Source organism: Triturus cristatus, chromosome 9 (genome assembly GCF_964204655.1).
Source record: "Triturus cristatus chromosome 9, aTriCri1.1, whole genome shotgun sequence".
Taxonomy (NCBI): domain Eukaryota; kingdom Metazoa; phylum Chordata; class Amphibia; order Caudata; family Salamandridae; genus Triturus; species Triturus cristatus.
In genome coordinates, this window is record NC_140592.1 from 304,046,889 (window position 1) to 304,061,253 (window position 14,365).

Sequence of the window (14,365 nt, forward strand, 5' to 3'; positions counted from 1 at the left end):
GTTCTTTTGATGTTTGGAGATACCCAAAAGGTGCTTTAGTGAAATGCTTTAGTTTTAGCCTAAATGGAAGAAAAACACATATTTTCACACAGGTTGGGCACAAGGCACTCACGGAGTCTTCCATAGGCCTTTTCATGAAGTCACCTGTCACACAGGAGCAGGGCTGACTTTAGCGCTGGTGGGGCGCAGCGCGCCAATCTTATTTAGTGCCTCCTCCCCCCATGACCTCCTCCTCAGATTCCCTCACTAACACCCGGAAAAAGAGCCCCTCATCTCTCCATAGCCCCTTTCTCACATACATTTAATTTATTTTAAAGCACTGGTAATGACTGGCTTTATTAATCCACTCAGCTATCCACATAAAATACAGATTTGTTCTTTGCAGCAGGCATATTAACCCTCTGCGCTACTTTACGTGCGAGTCAAAACCGCCACTAGACCAAATATAGAGCTCTCTTTCTAGCAGGAACATTAATCACAAGAGTTATCTTGACATTTTTATTGCTGCAGGTTTACACGCTCCTTGCTTCTCTGAAAAGGCCTCAGGATCACACAATGAAACGACAAACAATGGTAGACTAGGACTGCACGTTCAGAATTTAGTGCCACGCTTAGTGGCCACCAGTACCGACAAGTGTGAGGTGGTGCTCCACCACAGCCACGTGACTTCTATGCCTGTGCTTGATATGGCCCAAGGAGTTGACTATAAGGTGCCCTTTGATGGTAATGGGGCGGCTCTGAGGCTCTCTGGAATATCCTACCATCAGCGGTCACACAGTTCGTGAGTCTATCCTGACCTAAACATGGCTTTTGGGCAATGCCACTGAAATTATGCGATTTCGCGGCCGCTGTATATTTTGCATCATTATCAGTTTGCAGCCTTAACCACATAAGCCATCATAGCCTGCATATTCTTAACAAAAATAAAACTTTCTAGCTTTGTTGGATAACAAGTTACTAAAAACACGGCAACACTTATTGCAGCACAGTGGAAGGTCCTTCCAAAGGATGTCTGGTCCCCTTTCTGTTGCTTACTGCCATATTTGGTTGTTAAACTGGTATTACAGAGGTCAAATATTTGCCCCGCCTATGTTAATCTGTGTAAAAATGACAAAATAATGAAGTAATACTATCACAAAATATGCAGCTTTATGCCGCATAATTTGGCTTTTATTGCAGCATAATTTGGTCAACACTGCAGCATAATTTGGCCCTTCCCTGCTATATAATTCCAGTAGCTTTGCTTTTGGGCCCCTTGAGTGAGCTACATATGTGTCACAGGAGACAGTGCTTCTCACAGAATTTGAGTACATAGCTACAGTCGATAAAATTCCAAACACTAATCTTCAAATTCCTGTTTCAAGTAAGCAGCACTGTTCTGTGACAAAGTTCTAAAGTTTCTGCCTTAGCACAACTAATGTCCAACTAAAGTCCTTCATATTTTTCACTATCAGGGGGCCTTGTGGCCTGTGCACTTGGATTTCCACTAAGCTCCCCTTGTGAATGATTTCTTGACACACCAAAGACAAGTCTCTGGTCCAAAAAGTCCCTGAAAAGTTCCCAAAGCAGATCCACCTGAGACCTGTAAAGCAATAAGGTCGTAGAAGACAAGCACCTTGATATTCCTCAAGTATTAAACCATGAAGTAACAGGCAACAATTCAGTCATTGAACAACGCCCTGCTCTATGCTGCCTGGACCTTCCAGCCGATGCTGTCGGGTCTCCAGTTCCAAGCTCAAGCTCTGCTGGAGGACAAACACTGAGTCGCAACAAGAAGGGCGCAGACGGACATCTGGTCAACAAGCCAGCAATAGGATGGCTCCTTCATCTTTAGACTTGGGGAAGTCTGCCAACCAATCATCTATCTTTACTTAATTGTGTGTCCCTCCTCAATGTCTTCTGGACGGACTCGATGCCTGGGCAGTCTGGCTCCCAGTCCCCATCGAAGCGGAGTCTCAGGATGTGATATATAACCAGTTTCTCCAGGAGAAGGGCGCCAAGGAACCAAAAGATGGCATACTCCAGTGTGATGAGCCCCATGAAGTGGTAGTTGTAGTGGCTGTAGTCCCAGGGGCAGGCGTTGAACTGCCTCAAGGCCAGGCCTGTGCTGAATTCCCACATGTAAATCCACAGGGTGTAGAGAAGGCAACGGGTGAAGGTGCTACTGTGGTCCTTGAGTCGCAGGTACATCTTCTCTACCACCAACATGAACGTGCCGTAGATGAAGAGGGCCCAGATGCTGGTCACTCCAGTAAACTTCCAATCCCGTGTCAGGATGAAGTCGTATATCGCCGTAAACATCACCTCGCAGAAGTAGCCATGGATGGCATAGATGTACCATCGTGAGAGGGTACCCAGAGGCTCAGAGCCACGCATGGTGTCGCTGCACCTGCCAAGGAAAGAGAGAAAACAGCAATGTCAACCAGCATCCAACATCCAAGCCTTTACCCACACCCTCATAGAGAGAAGCAATGCTTGGTTGTGGGTAGAATTAATGAACATGTGGACAGAGGCATGCTAGCAACTATGTACAAGGGGGCTTGGGCGCATAGGGGAGAAGGAGGAGGGCAGGAGAACTAAGGGATGGGATGGTACCAATGCCTTTGGTGTAAGGAGATGATCTATATTCATGATGGTAATTGCACCATCAGTCATGAGGTAGGGGGCAATCACAAGTGGCTAAGGGGCATGAAATCTGTGGGAAGGTTTGGGGCAGTTCACATGGTGGTAAATAAAAGGGGGTGAGTGCCCATGATGTCACAAGGACCCACGTTTGTTGATACAGTCAGGATCTGGGGTACGAAGAGGCGCTAATACATGCGTGGAAGTGGTGGGATAAAATAGGCCACTCAAACAAAGAGGAGTAAGAGAGAAAGAAGATCTGGACCATCCCTACTCATAGAAACACAAAACAAAAAATCCTGGAACAAAGATAACCCTGTGTTAGATGTCTGAAGTCCTCAGGTTATCAATAGAAAAAGGCATAATACTGCAATATTCTAACTAAACAATTCCTAAGGGAGTCAAAAAGAATTTTCTAAAAATTCCAACAAGGGCAACACCAATCATACAGAGTAAACTGTGTAAAACGTTTAAGGTGGCAGAAGAACATCAATAAGGGGTTCAACATCAAGTCAGGGACACCACTTGGGTGTTGTTTTAAGCATTGGTGCATCCTAGGTAGTAGCAAAGGGCATGGTGTGAGCAGGGTCAAATGTGGACAGATAGTAGGCCTGGGCACCAAGATAAAGGTGGCCCCCATGAGTGAACTAGAAAGCTAAAAAAGTGACCCATGTTTGCAAATTGGGATAGTTTTGAACTTGTAAAGACACTCCGTATAAGTGTGTTTGCAAGTGTGGAAGGCTGCGTGCATTTGTGTTTGCTATAGGCAATGATTGTTTTAATTTCGGAGAAGTCAACAATAAAAACATGCCCATCAGACCATAAATCAGGCCCGCAAACAGCCAAAAAAACCTGCTCACACACTGATCTGCCAGACTAGCCCTTCAGAAACTAACTGATTGTCTACAGGTCAGACCGACCCTGTGGGTGAGCGCTAGATGATACGCCCTACCATTAATCCTAGCTAATAAAACAGTAGTGTTCTGCCTCAGAGCTACCACTATTAAATGTATAGCACCTCAGGGCAGTCTAAATGTCTGAGCATAAAACGAGAAGGTGGGATCTCGAAACACACTAATAAGGGCTTTAATAATTATGTGTTAGCACCAGTTGAAACATGTAACACATTTAGGTTACTTTATGATGTTCCTATGCCCATGTAACCAGAGGCGCAACAAGACCTGTACTTCAGGGGGTGGGGGGGCAGTAACACTACCAGCCAGGGCTGGGTCTAGTACTGGTGGCACCCGGTGCGACAGTCTTTTTGGCACCGGCTCACCCATGACCTCCTTCTTCATCAATTTCCTAACTACCACTCCCCAACAGTGCACCTCATCTCTCCACAGCCTCTCTCTGATGTCCACTGTTTTTATAGTGCTTCTATTAGTTCATTCACAGTCAGTTCTGTGATCTGCATGGTACACAGTCTTTGCAGCAGACACATTAACCCTCCGTGCTACTTTACGATGAGTCTAAACTGCCACTAGACAAAATTCCTATCTCTCGCCAGTAGGAACAATAATTACCAGAGTTTTCTTGACATTTTTATTGTTGCCTGAAAACTGCTGGATGCACAAGGAAGTTCATGTGCTTTTAAACCAAAAGTTATTTTTTAAACACAGCACCCCCCACCAAAGTCAGCGACAGGTGCCGCTGCACGGGTCGCACTGCCCTAAAGCCAGACCTGCTTCCAGCAATGAAACCGGACAGGCATTTTCAGAATTGGGGTCGGAGCTAACCTCATAGCCATTATGTGAGGAAAAAGAAGTGACAGATTCTGCAGTTTAAACATATTGGACAAACTTGATAGTAAAACAAAAATATGTTTTGTAGATTTTACACTGTTCCTAGGCTTAAACTCCTTGCTAGTCCAGAAAAATGTTCCTCACCAATTGTTGGCTGAAGGTACAGTTTAAGTTTACAAAATGAGATGTTGTAAAATATTTTAGGTCTGGATGCACATCGCATCAGTCACCTGACCATATGTGATCAACAGAAAAAGAGCTTTAAGAAGCACACATGTTGGTTACCTTGAGTATATTATTTGATTGGGCGGAAGGCGTTTGCTGCCTTTGACTAACTTGTCGTACTCATGTTGGATCCTGAGGGGAGTTCAGTCTCCTAAAATAAACATAATGATGTGGAAGTCTGCAATGGGAAGACTTCTTTACTATGTGGTAATAGTATTGGCTAATAATATTCCTAAAGCATCATGGCAAGCTCACCATGTGCATTAACTATATTGTGGACCATGTTTTTATTGATAGGCTAATCCTATTGGCGAATAGAGGTTTTCATTAAGGATGTTCCCTCATTCAAAATGGGTGTGTCACCCACATTAATGCTGCAAAGGCTTCTGTGCAGTTTTTTTCTTCTCCATTTATATGTGTGGTATGAAGAATAAGCAATTGGTTCTGCCCTTCCATCCCAGTACTCCAACGGACATGCCTGTTGCTGCAGCCCCAACATGCCTCATGCTGATCCTTTCTGCTGCATCAATGTACTGTCTCAGTTTGCTCTCCTAACTGCAGCTGCGTGCACCCTTGCAGCTCCCCGAAGCCATGGGAGCCAGTTTCACAGTTACTGGGATAGCCCAGATCACATAGCTCACTTTTGACTATAAATTGGGAAAAATTACAGATCCGTTAAGAGAGTGACAGGCTTAGCCACTTTTTAAATGTGATCAATTATATCCATTGTACGAATAGATAATGCTCTAATTTCTTTACAAAATCTCTGCTCCTGTCCTTTCTGCAGAGACAGTGCACACTCAACTCTTAAATTGGCCTCTCTACACCCGGTAAATACTGCTCACTAGTGCAGGGGTGTGATACTTCCCCCACATTCCGGCAAACAAAACAAGTTAACAGATTTCTTTTAGGTGGTTTAAGGAGAATGGGCTTCTCCCCTGAAAATTGTTTTGTAACTTTTGGGGTAACATTTGCTAAAACTCCTCCTACCCTTATAGGGCATTCACCAAATATTCCAGTACTTTCATGGTGCACCAGGTTTGCCTGACCTTTCCTAGGAGGAGATACAGTGTTTTCAAATGCCATAAGTCAGAAATTACTTCCACTACATCAAGGTCAGCATTTGTTCATGGGTGAGACCCTTATGCCAAAGAGTACATACAATATGACAGTGTCAGAAATGTACCATGGATACTTCAGCCTTAGTCATGGGTACCTGTAAAAATTCTGTCCGGTATACAAGGGTCAGCATTTTGCAATTGACACCCCTATAAAATGAGTACAGGAAATCTTATGACAAGAATTACCCCAAATATCAGTTCCAACATTTACCCTCCGCTATCCAACACTTTCCCTACTATGACACTCACTGGAGTGGGAATAGTAATTTTTACTCCTCCACTATCCAACACTTTCCCTACTGTTGCAATCACTGGAGTGGGAATAGTAAGTTTTACCCCTCCGATATCCAACACTTTCCCTACTGTTGCACTCACTGGAGTGGGAATAGTAAGTTTTACCACTCCGATATCCAACACTTTCCCTACTTTTGCACTCACTGGAGTGGGAATAGTCATTTTTACCCCTTCGCTATCCAACACTTTGCCTACTGTTTCACTCACTGGAGTGGGAATAGTCATTTTTACCCCTCCGCTATCCAACACTTTCCCTACTGTTGCACTCAATGGGGTGCCAATAGTCATTTTTACCCCTGCGCTATCTAACACTTTCCCTACTGTTGCACTCACTGGAGTGGGATTAGTCATTTTTACTAGTCCGCTATCCAACATTTTCCCTACTGTTGCACTAACTGGAGTGGCAATAGTAATTTTTACTCCTCCACTATCCAACACTTTCTCTCCTGTTGCACTCAATGGAGTGCAAAATATAAGTTTAAAGACTATTAAATATTTTAATGTTTTAATTTATAATATAATGTTTTTATTAGATTTTATGTTGTAAGTGTATGTAAATATATATATTTATTTGTAAATGTTTATATATTTATAAAATTGTAAAATAAATTAAAATTAATAGTTTATTAATTGTTTTAAAGAAATTATATATATATATATATTACATTTTATATATGTAAGTTTAAATATTTTTTAACTACATTTATTTCCTATATTTGTTAAAATGTATATTACATCTAAATAAAAAAATGTACGTTTATTTTATTATTCAATATATTTAACATTAATTTTGATATAAATAAAAAAAATCGATATTTTGTACATCTAGATTTTTTACATCGGTATTCCCTCCCCCGATATTTTTATACTTACCATTATAAATATAGGATGTTGATATTTTTGACATCGATATTTAAAACTCGATATTTGTGTATGGGGATATTTTGGGCTTCGATATTCTATCAGTGAACCTCCAACCCTTATGCTAAGAATTTCGTGCATCATGTTAGCGTCTTCAGCCAGGTGTAGTGGCGCGTGCTCTGTGTCCCTGCCGGTGGGTATGACTGGGCTAACAGCTTTCTCAGTTAGACAGTTCGATTCTCCACAGCCAATGATGGTGTCTTAATAGAAGCATGTCAGGGCCTGCAGTTTGCCATAAGTAACAACTCCCATCCATATGCCATTTGTGCCCATAAGACAAAAATAACCTCCAGTATGCCAAACCAGCAGTACACTTGCACACATAACACACATACTCACACACAAACGCATACTCACACACACATTCTCTCACATGCTCATTCTCACTATAAATCTTGCTCCCTTTCGTAAATTTTTACTCTGCCACACTCACGCTTCCATTAGTCAATCTGCTGATGCTTCTGCTATACTTGTCTTGCCTTTTAGTGAAGTTTAATAACAACATATTCTCTATAACCTACTCAAAAATAATAATATATTGCCGCGTCAAGGTTTGTTACAAGTATGATATGACTAGTAAGTGCACTTCCTTAAAATAGCTATTCATGGCTTATAGTTGGTTTTACATGTGGATCAAGCAGTTACAATATTGGAAATTAACGAATCCACTTTCTAACATGTAATATCACAGCATCCAACTGATTTTATGAAACGCTTAACTTCTTCGATAACCATAGATTCTTCCAGGAACACTTTGCATTTTGGAATTTCCAGACCCAACTTACAATGTAGTAAAAATGACATGTCCCGGAATGAAGTATTGTGGTGAACGGAAAGCCGGCACTAGCCGAAGCTGTCACACAATCCTCAATCCAGCACCATACCCCAAAGCCTCAGCCCTATCTGCCTCCTCATGCCATCCCACATTCTCAGTCCACTCTCCTCTCTTGCACCAGCCCCGTTGTTGCAGATTGAATTAAGTAGGCATCTAGTACTACGGAATGAACAGGTATTCTGAGGTTGCCTTTGTAGAAATGACGTGTATATTCATGATAGTTGTGTAATTTTGATATGTGCAAAGTAAGAGGTCTGCTCATGTGAGTGCTGGGTGATGGTGAATAGTGTGAGTGAGCGCAGCGTGAAAAATGTGCAGATGTGAGTGTTGGGTGAACTGCATGAATGTAATGTAAGAGGATGGCCCATGTGAGTGTTGGGTGAGAGGAGTGCGTGCAGGGTTGTGTGAGTGGTGTGAATGCAGGGTGAGTGGTGTGCCTATGTGTGGTGCAGGGTGAGTGCCGAGAGTGAAGGGTGGCATACGGCGGACTACGTGTTTTGTGTTCGGTGCACCTCCTATTGCTTTAAGCAAAACTTTTATGTGCGAAAAAAATCTCAAGATTGTATTTATTTTTGCAGTCTTTTTCAGCTAAACTCTTCTTTGGAAAATGCTTTATAAAACGTTTCCTCCTTCACGCGCTTCATTAAGTTGGCCAGTTTTGAAAAACAGAATCCTGAATTTTGCATAGGTTAAAGGTGCTGCTTCATATATCTCTATTTCAAAGGCATTGGAGGCTTGTGAAGCTGCAGTTGAGAGTTTAGGCACCTAGAATGGCCTCGTCAGTGAACATTGGAGGGCAGCACTCACATGGGGTGGGAGGTGCCCATGGGTAATAGACTAGAAAGCAGGTTCCCTTTGTGTGTAGATACAGTTTGTAGGCGATTGGGTGAAATAACTGGTAGATACATTCGACAAAGAGGCCACTTGTTTGACTGTTTCACTAGTAACAATCAGACCTTCTGAACAGCGAAACATGTTCGTTCTATTTTAAGTCGTGTTACTGTGTGGTGCACAACGTGACCTGCTTATTATCAATGTTGTTATTTGGTTTGTTTGTCAACCCATATATTAATCTCCAAAAAGAGTTCCACCTTTTATATATTTTCGTTGGTGACGCTGCGTTGCGTAATTGTTTTCCAGTGTACTCGCATAGATTACTTCTTTGTTTTATTCTTCATTGTTGCTCCTCGGTGCTACTTTGTTCTGTGTTACTTCCGACCTTTAACCCCTACACCCTTTTCTTTATCTTTGTTTTGTTTGTTCTCAAGCTTGGTAAATATTATGGTGTAAGTACTTGTGTTCCTTACTTGGGGTCCTTTTTCGTTTTCTTCAGCTCCGCACTTGGCTTTACAATGAGCCTGTTTCAACTGTCTTCAAGTACTTGGTAGCATGAAGGAATTTTCCTCGGGGTAATATTCGTTCATGAGTTATGTAACACTTGTCAGCAGTACGAACGTCATATAGGTGGTCATACGCATGTCGTATTGAACTTGAGGTTTAAATGGCAGCAATGGCGTGCCAGGCGAGGTAAGGGGGCTGTAATCTCAGAAGTAATCTGTTTGAGGCTCAGAGTGCCGCGCATCACCCTGAGGGGTGTAAAACCTGAGACTGGAGCTGTACCCTCCATTCTAAGACTGTTTACCACGCAATACACCATTATCCCTAAAGTTACCACCATGGTGTGTGCCCTTTACCGAAGCACTCCTTTCTCCCCTTGTTGGGGAGGGATCCAGCATTTATTCCCTGGAGTTTCAGAGACCCCCCTGAGAGAGTCCACAGCGTCAAGGGAGCCACACACAGCGGTGGTGTGGGAATGGCGCCCCTTGCCAAAGCACTCCCTCTCCCCTTGTTGGGGAAGGATCCAGTATTCATGCCCTGGAGTCTCAGAGACTCCTCTGAGAGAGTCCACAGCGTAAAGGGTGCCACACACAGCGGTGGTGTGGGAATGGCACACCTTGCCAAAGCACTCCCTCTCCCCTTGTTGGGGAAGGATCCAGCATTTATTCCCTGGAGTTTCAGAGACCCCCCTGAGAGAGTCCACAGCGTCAAGGGAGCCACACAGAGCGGAGGTGTGGGAATGACACAATTTCCACTGGGATGACAGCACTCCGGACGTTGGACACTGTTTTTCCTCGTCTGCAGTTTGTTTTTACTTCACCCCCCCACCTCTTTCCCTCTTTCATTCTTTGTCTACCTCCCCTGCTCCTATCCTCTCTCCCCTGAATCTCTCCCCTTGCCTGTTTTTTCCCTTACATATATGATTTTAACACATGTAACTACGCTCCAGCAACTTGTAACTATGCTCTGAAACTGTGTAACTTGTAACTATGTAACTGGTAACTATGCTCTGAAACAAAGCTCGTCCTCATGTAAAGCGCTCTGATACCTCCGGGTCTAGCCAGCGCTATATAAAACTTTTCAAATTAAAAAACAATAAAAGTCTGTGAGAGTGGTTGGTGAGTACATAGTGAGAGGAGTTAGTGCAGGGCGATAGTGTGTCCCTATGGATCTGGCAGACTATTGTCCCAATGTGCAGGCAGGGTGAACAGAGTTCCTGTGTGAGTAGTTTGTCAATGTGAGAGCAGGGTGAGATGAGGGAGTGCAGAGTGAGTGGTGTGACTCCAGGGTGAGTAATGTCCTTGTTCGTATAGTGTGAGCGCAGGGTGAGTGCTGTGCCCATGTAAGTGAAGGGTGAGCTATGTGAGTGACAGGAGTGCCTATGTGAGTGTACGGTGAGCGATGCAATGGTGTGAGAGTAGGGTAAGAGGAGTGACTGCAGGCTGAGCAATGTGACCATATGATTTTGGATGAGATTGAAAGTTCAGAGTAGAAAGAATTAATGCATGGTTAGTGATGTGCTTGTTTGAGTAGATTTCAGAGTGAGCAGTGAGTGACAGGTGAGTGAAGTATCACATGAGTGCAGGGTGAGTAGTGTGCTTGTGTGACTGCAGGATGAGTACAAGGTGATCAGTGCAAGTGCACGGTGAGTGGTGTGAGTGCAGTGTGATCACTGTGAGTGCAGGATGAGCTGTGTGTGCAAGGTAAGTGGAAGGAAAACGGCGTGAGCTCATGGCAAGTGGCATGAGCGTAGTGTGGTCCTTGTGAGTGCACGGTGAGCTTGTGTGAACGCAGCAAAAGAGGAGGATGAACGGAATGAGTGCAGCATAATAAAGTGAGTGCATGGTGAACAGTGCGAGTGCAGTATGATAGTTGTGTGGAGGGTGAACGGTGAGAATGATAGGTGAGTCGATTGTCATGTGCGTGCAGGGTGAGGGGTGTGCTCGTGTGAGTGCAGGGAAGGAGGAGGTGGAGGTGGAGTGGCATGAGTATATGGTGAGCAGTATGATCGCTGTGAGTGCTGGGTGAGTGGGAAAGTGAAGGCTACGAATGAGGAGCGGGTTGTCTGAATGCAGGATGTATTCCCAGACACTTGGAGTAACTCAGCAATAGTTTAATATATTTGAAACCCTATGCCAGCCATCAATAACATGTTAATATGGCATCAATCAGGGATGGAGGGTGGAGGAAATAAACAACGTGCTAATCCTTCAACAAACTTTCAGTCTCGTGATTAGGGTTTCCAGCTAAATATTTTGATGTCCCGGCCAGGACATAAATAAGCAAAATCACCTAAAGCATGTATTTTTAGCACTTATCTGTGCAGAAAATATAAATAGAAAGCACTTTTAAATATGTACTATGGCTGCATTAATGATCCATGAATAATAAATAAAGGAAACAAAGACAATTTATTTACAACCCTATTTAGTTCCAATGCAAGGCCTTTCTTTGCAGGCTCCTTAAACAATAAAGGGCCAGTATTTTTCCTTTGGAAAGGTGGCATCCCTACTTGTGATATGCCTTTTCATCAAATGCATTCTTCCACAGTGACAGTAAAATACAAGTGTAAGGAATAGGCAGAGTGGGGACCAGGGGGTACTGGGACCAGTGAAAACAAGTATTGGCACTCGCCTTTGGTACCTTGCAAGTGTTTAGCCATAGCTATTGTCTTTGCCAATGCCTTTAAGCTATGTTGTAGAGCATTGTGGTTGCTGTACACCATATTGAAAAGTTATAATAAAAGTGTCAGGAAAGCAGTCACAGACCAGGACAAAAAGTAGAGCAGAGTGAGAGAGCGAAGGTCACAGGAAGTTAAAGAGAGAGTAAAAGAGACCTGCTAGATGGAGGAATGTAAGCAGGTGCTCGAGGCTGGGGGCCTCGAAATCCCCATAAATGTCACTGTTAGCAAAACCATGATAGAGGGATGTGGCCTTTGAGCTGCTGCACAGTGAAGGAAATAAAAAAATAAAAAAAGACGAGAATAGGGAAAACCAAAGAGAGGGAGACAAATTGAGAAGGTAAGCATGAAAGAAAAACGTAAGAGGGAAAAAGTGTGGATAAAAAAGGTGAGGTAGATTGAGGTAAAAAGGAACGGGAGGAGTAAGGAATGGTGGAAGGAAAGAAAACGTGAAAATAAAAAAGGAAAAAAGAAGAAAGTTTTAATTGATGGGTGCAAGGATGGATAAGTGGAAGGGAGAAGAGATGGAAGGTTGAAATGGAGAATAGATGGAGGGTGGAAGGATAGATGGAAGAGGAAAGGATCACTAGGTGGAAGGATGCATGAATGGAAAGACTGGTAGATGAGTGAAATGATGGACAAAGGGATAGTGTAAAGGTGGATGGATGGATTAATGAATATATTGATGAGTGGAAGGTGAAATGCAGGATGGATATATGAAAGGGTGACAGGATGCGTGGATGGAAGAACGTATGTTTGGATGGGTGGATGAAAAGGTGAAGGGAAGGGAAGGTGGATGAACTAACAGAAATTAGTAGATGGGGTGTGCATGGAGGCACTGGTGGAAGTATGAAGGGAGCTCTTCTAAGGAGGGTCAGATTTGCCGACTTCACGTGCTTTACAGTTAGAGGAATCGTTCGTCGTTCAAGTGGGGGGTATTTACATGTTCTGGCTACTCGCTGGCTACCATCTGTCTGTGTGCCAGCTGAACTCTTGCCGACTACCATTGTCATGGTTCATCCTCGTCTGTGATTCTTCAGATCCTGTCAGCACATCCGGTTTAGATGGATAATAATGCCAGAGAGTCGGATACGGGGTCTGAGTGGGGGTACGCACACCAATGCCTTCACTTGAACCCACTCGGTCAGCGTTCGCGTAGAGCGCTCACCAACACTTCTGCATAATGACAAGTGTTGCTTTGCGGTGAGACTAGGATATGCCTGGAGCAGAATCCGGCTCGGCAGCGCTCTATTGTCATTATGCACCTCGTGCCTTCTAATCCACCTCTCTTCATGGCATCCTTTGCCATGGACTGCTTCCTGAGCCAGCTCTCTGTCTCAGTTGGCGTCGCCCTGCCAGCCTGGGGGAGAAACAAAATGTTTGAATAAACACCGAGGAGCAAGAAATACATTGTGCTTGCAACTCGGTGACAATTGCAAGGTTTCTTGAATCGGATTTTTTTTGGGGGGGGGGGGGAGGGGGGTTTGAGCAGGATGGCCCCTGGGCCCCGCCTGGGTGAAAAAAAACACCTTGAGCTGCAGGTTTGTTTTCATGTGTCGTTCAGAATTTATATATGAATAAAGACCTAATGCCAGCAGGGCCAGACTGGAAGCCAAAACCGGCCCTGGCAAAGTGCTCGGCCAGCCCCCCCCTGGGGCTTGGGGGTGCCGCCGAGCTCTTTGCCAGGGTATTCGGCCGATTTTGTTACAGGGCCGATTTTGCAGCTATGCCACAAAAACGTCCCTGTAACAAAAACGTCCCCCAGGGGCCCAAAACCGGCCCCCATCCTTGCGGCGCACCGGGGGATTGCCCGGTGCCCGCTACGGCCAGTCTGGCCCTGAATGCCAGCAAGGTGCATATAATCTATCCATCTATCTATCTATCTATCTATCTATCTATCTATCTATCTATCTATCTATCTATCTATATATATATATATATGACGCATTTCAGTGTGTTGGTCCACAACCCCGCGTTGAAATGCATTGTCATTAACATAAAGCGCCTCAGCTCAGCTGTCAAGTGGCCCTAGAGCACTGGCTGATTAGTGGTAAAACATGATTTGGTGAAAGCCGGAGAGAGGCAGGCAGTGAGCAGTGAGGGCTGCGCACGGCTCGGCAGGCTTGGGGGCTGGCTGAGCTCAAGCGCAACAATGTAACACTATGAATTCACTCACATGTGGTGCAGCATACTGGTCAGGAGTGTGAGTTTCTCTGAGACCCACAGTTATAGGTGGGTGGGTGGCGCAGTAGTTGAATCAGATATTTTCTTTTTGCTGCTCCTGAGATCATGTGCTCAGCTCGCCGCGGACGAGATAAGTCCTGCGACGCTGACACAGCCGAGCCCAGACTGGGCAGTGGGCCATCGTGGACGGCGGCTGAAACACACGGATCACTGTGGTGGCCGGCGGAGTGGTGGTTAATCGTTCGCAGCTCAGCTGTAGCTGTGCCGAGCGAGCCTCACCAGCACAGAGGCGACCCAGGCCGCCAGCCATCCCGTGTATGGAATGGCAGCTACTCACGCCAGCTGCCTTCGCCTCAAAATTAAGTTAGGGTGCCTAAGCGCTTTACTGTTCATGCGCTGC

The 14,365-nt window shown here is 44.5% G+C and overlaps 1 long non-coding RNA gene across 1 annotated transcript in view; it reads right to left on the reverse strand.

Moving 5' to 3' along the window:
- Window positions 1–1,124: 1,124 nt before the first annotated feature.
- LOC146797783 (uncharacterized) overlaps window positions 1,125–14,365 on the reverse strand; it is a 28,297-nt gene continuing 15,056 nt past the window's right edge. Inside the window, exon 2 of the long non-coding RNA XR_014968534.1 lies at window positions 1,125–2,389. This is a non-coding gene — a long non-coding RNA (uncharacterized LOC146797783). The remainder of the gene's footprint in view (window positions 2,390–14,365) is intronic.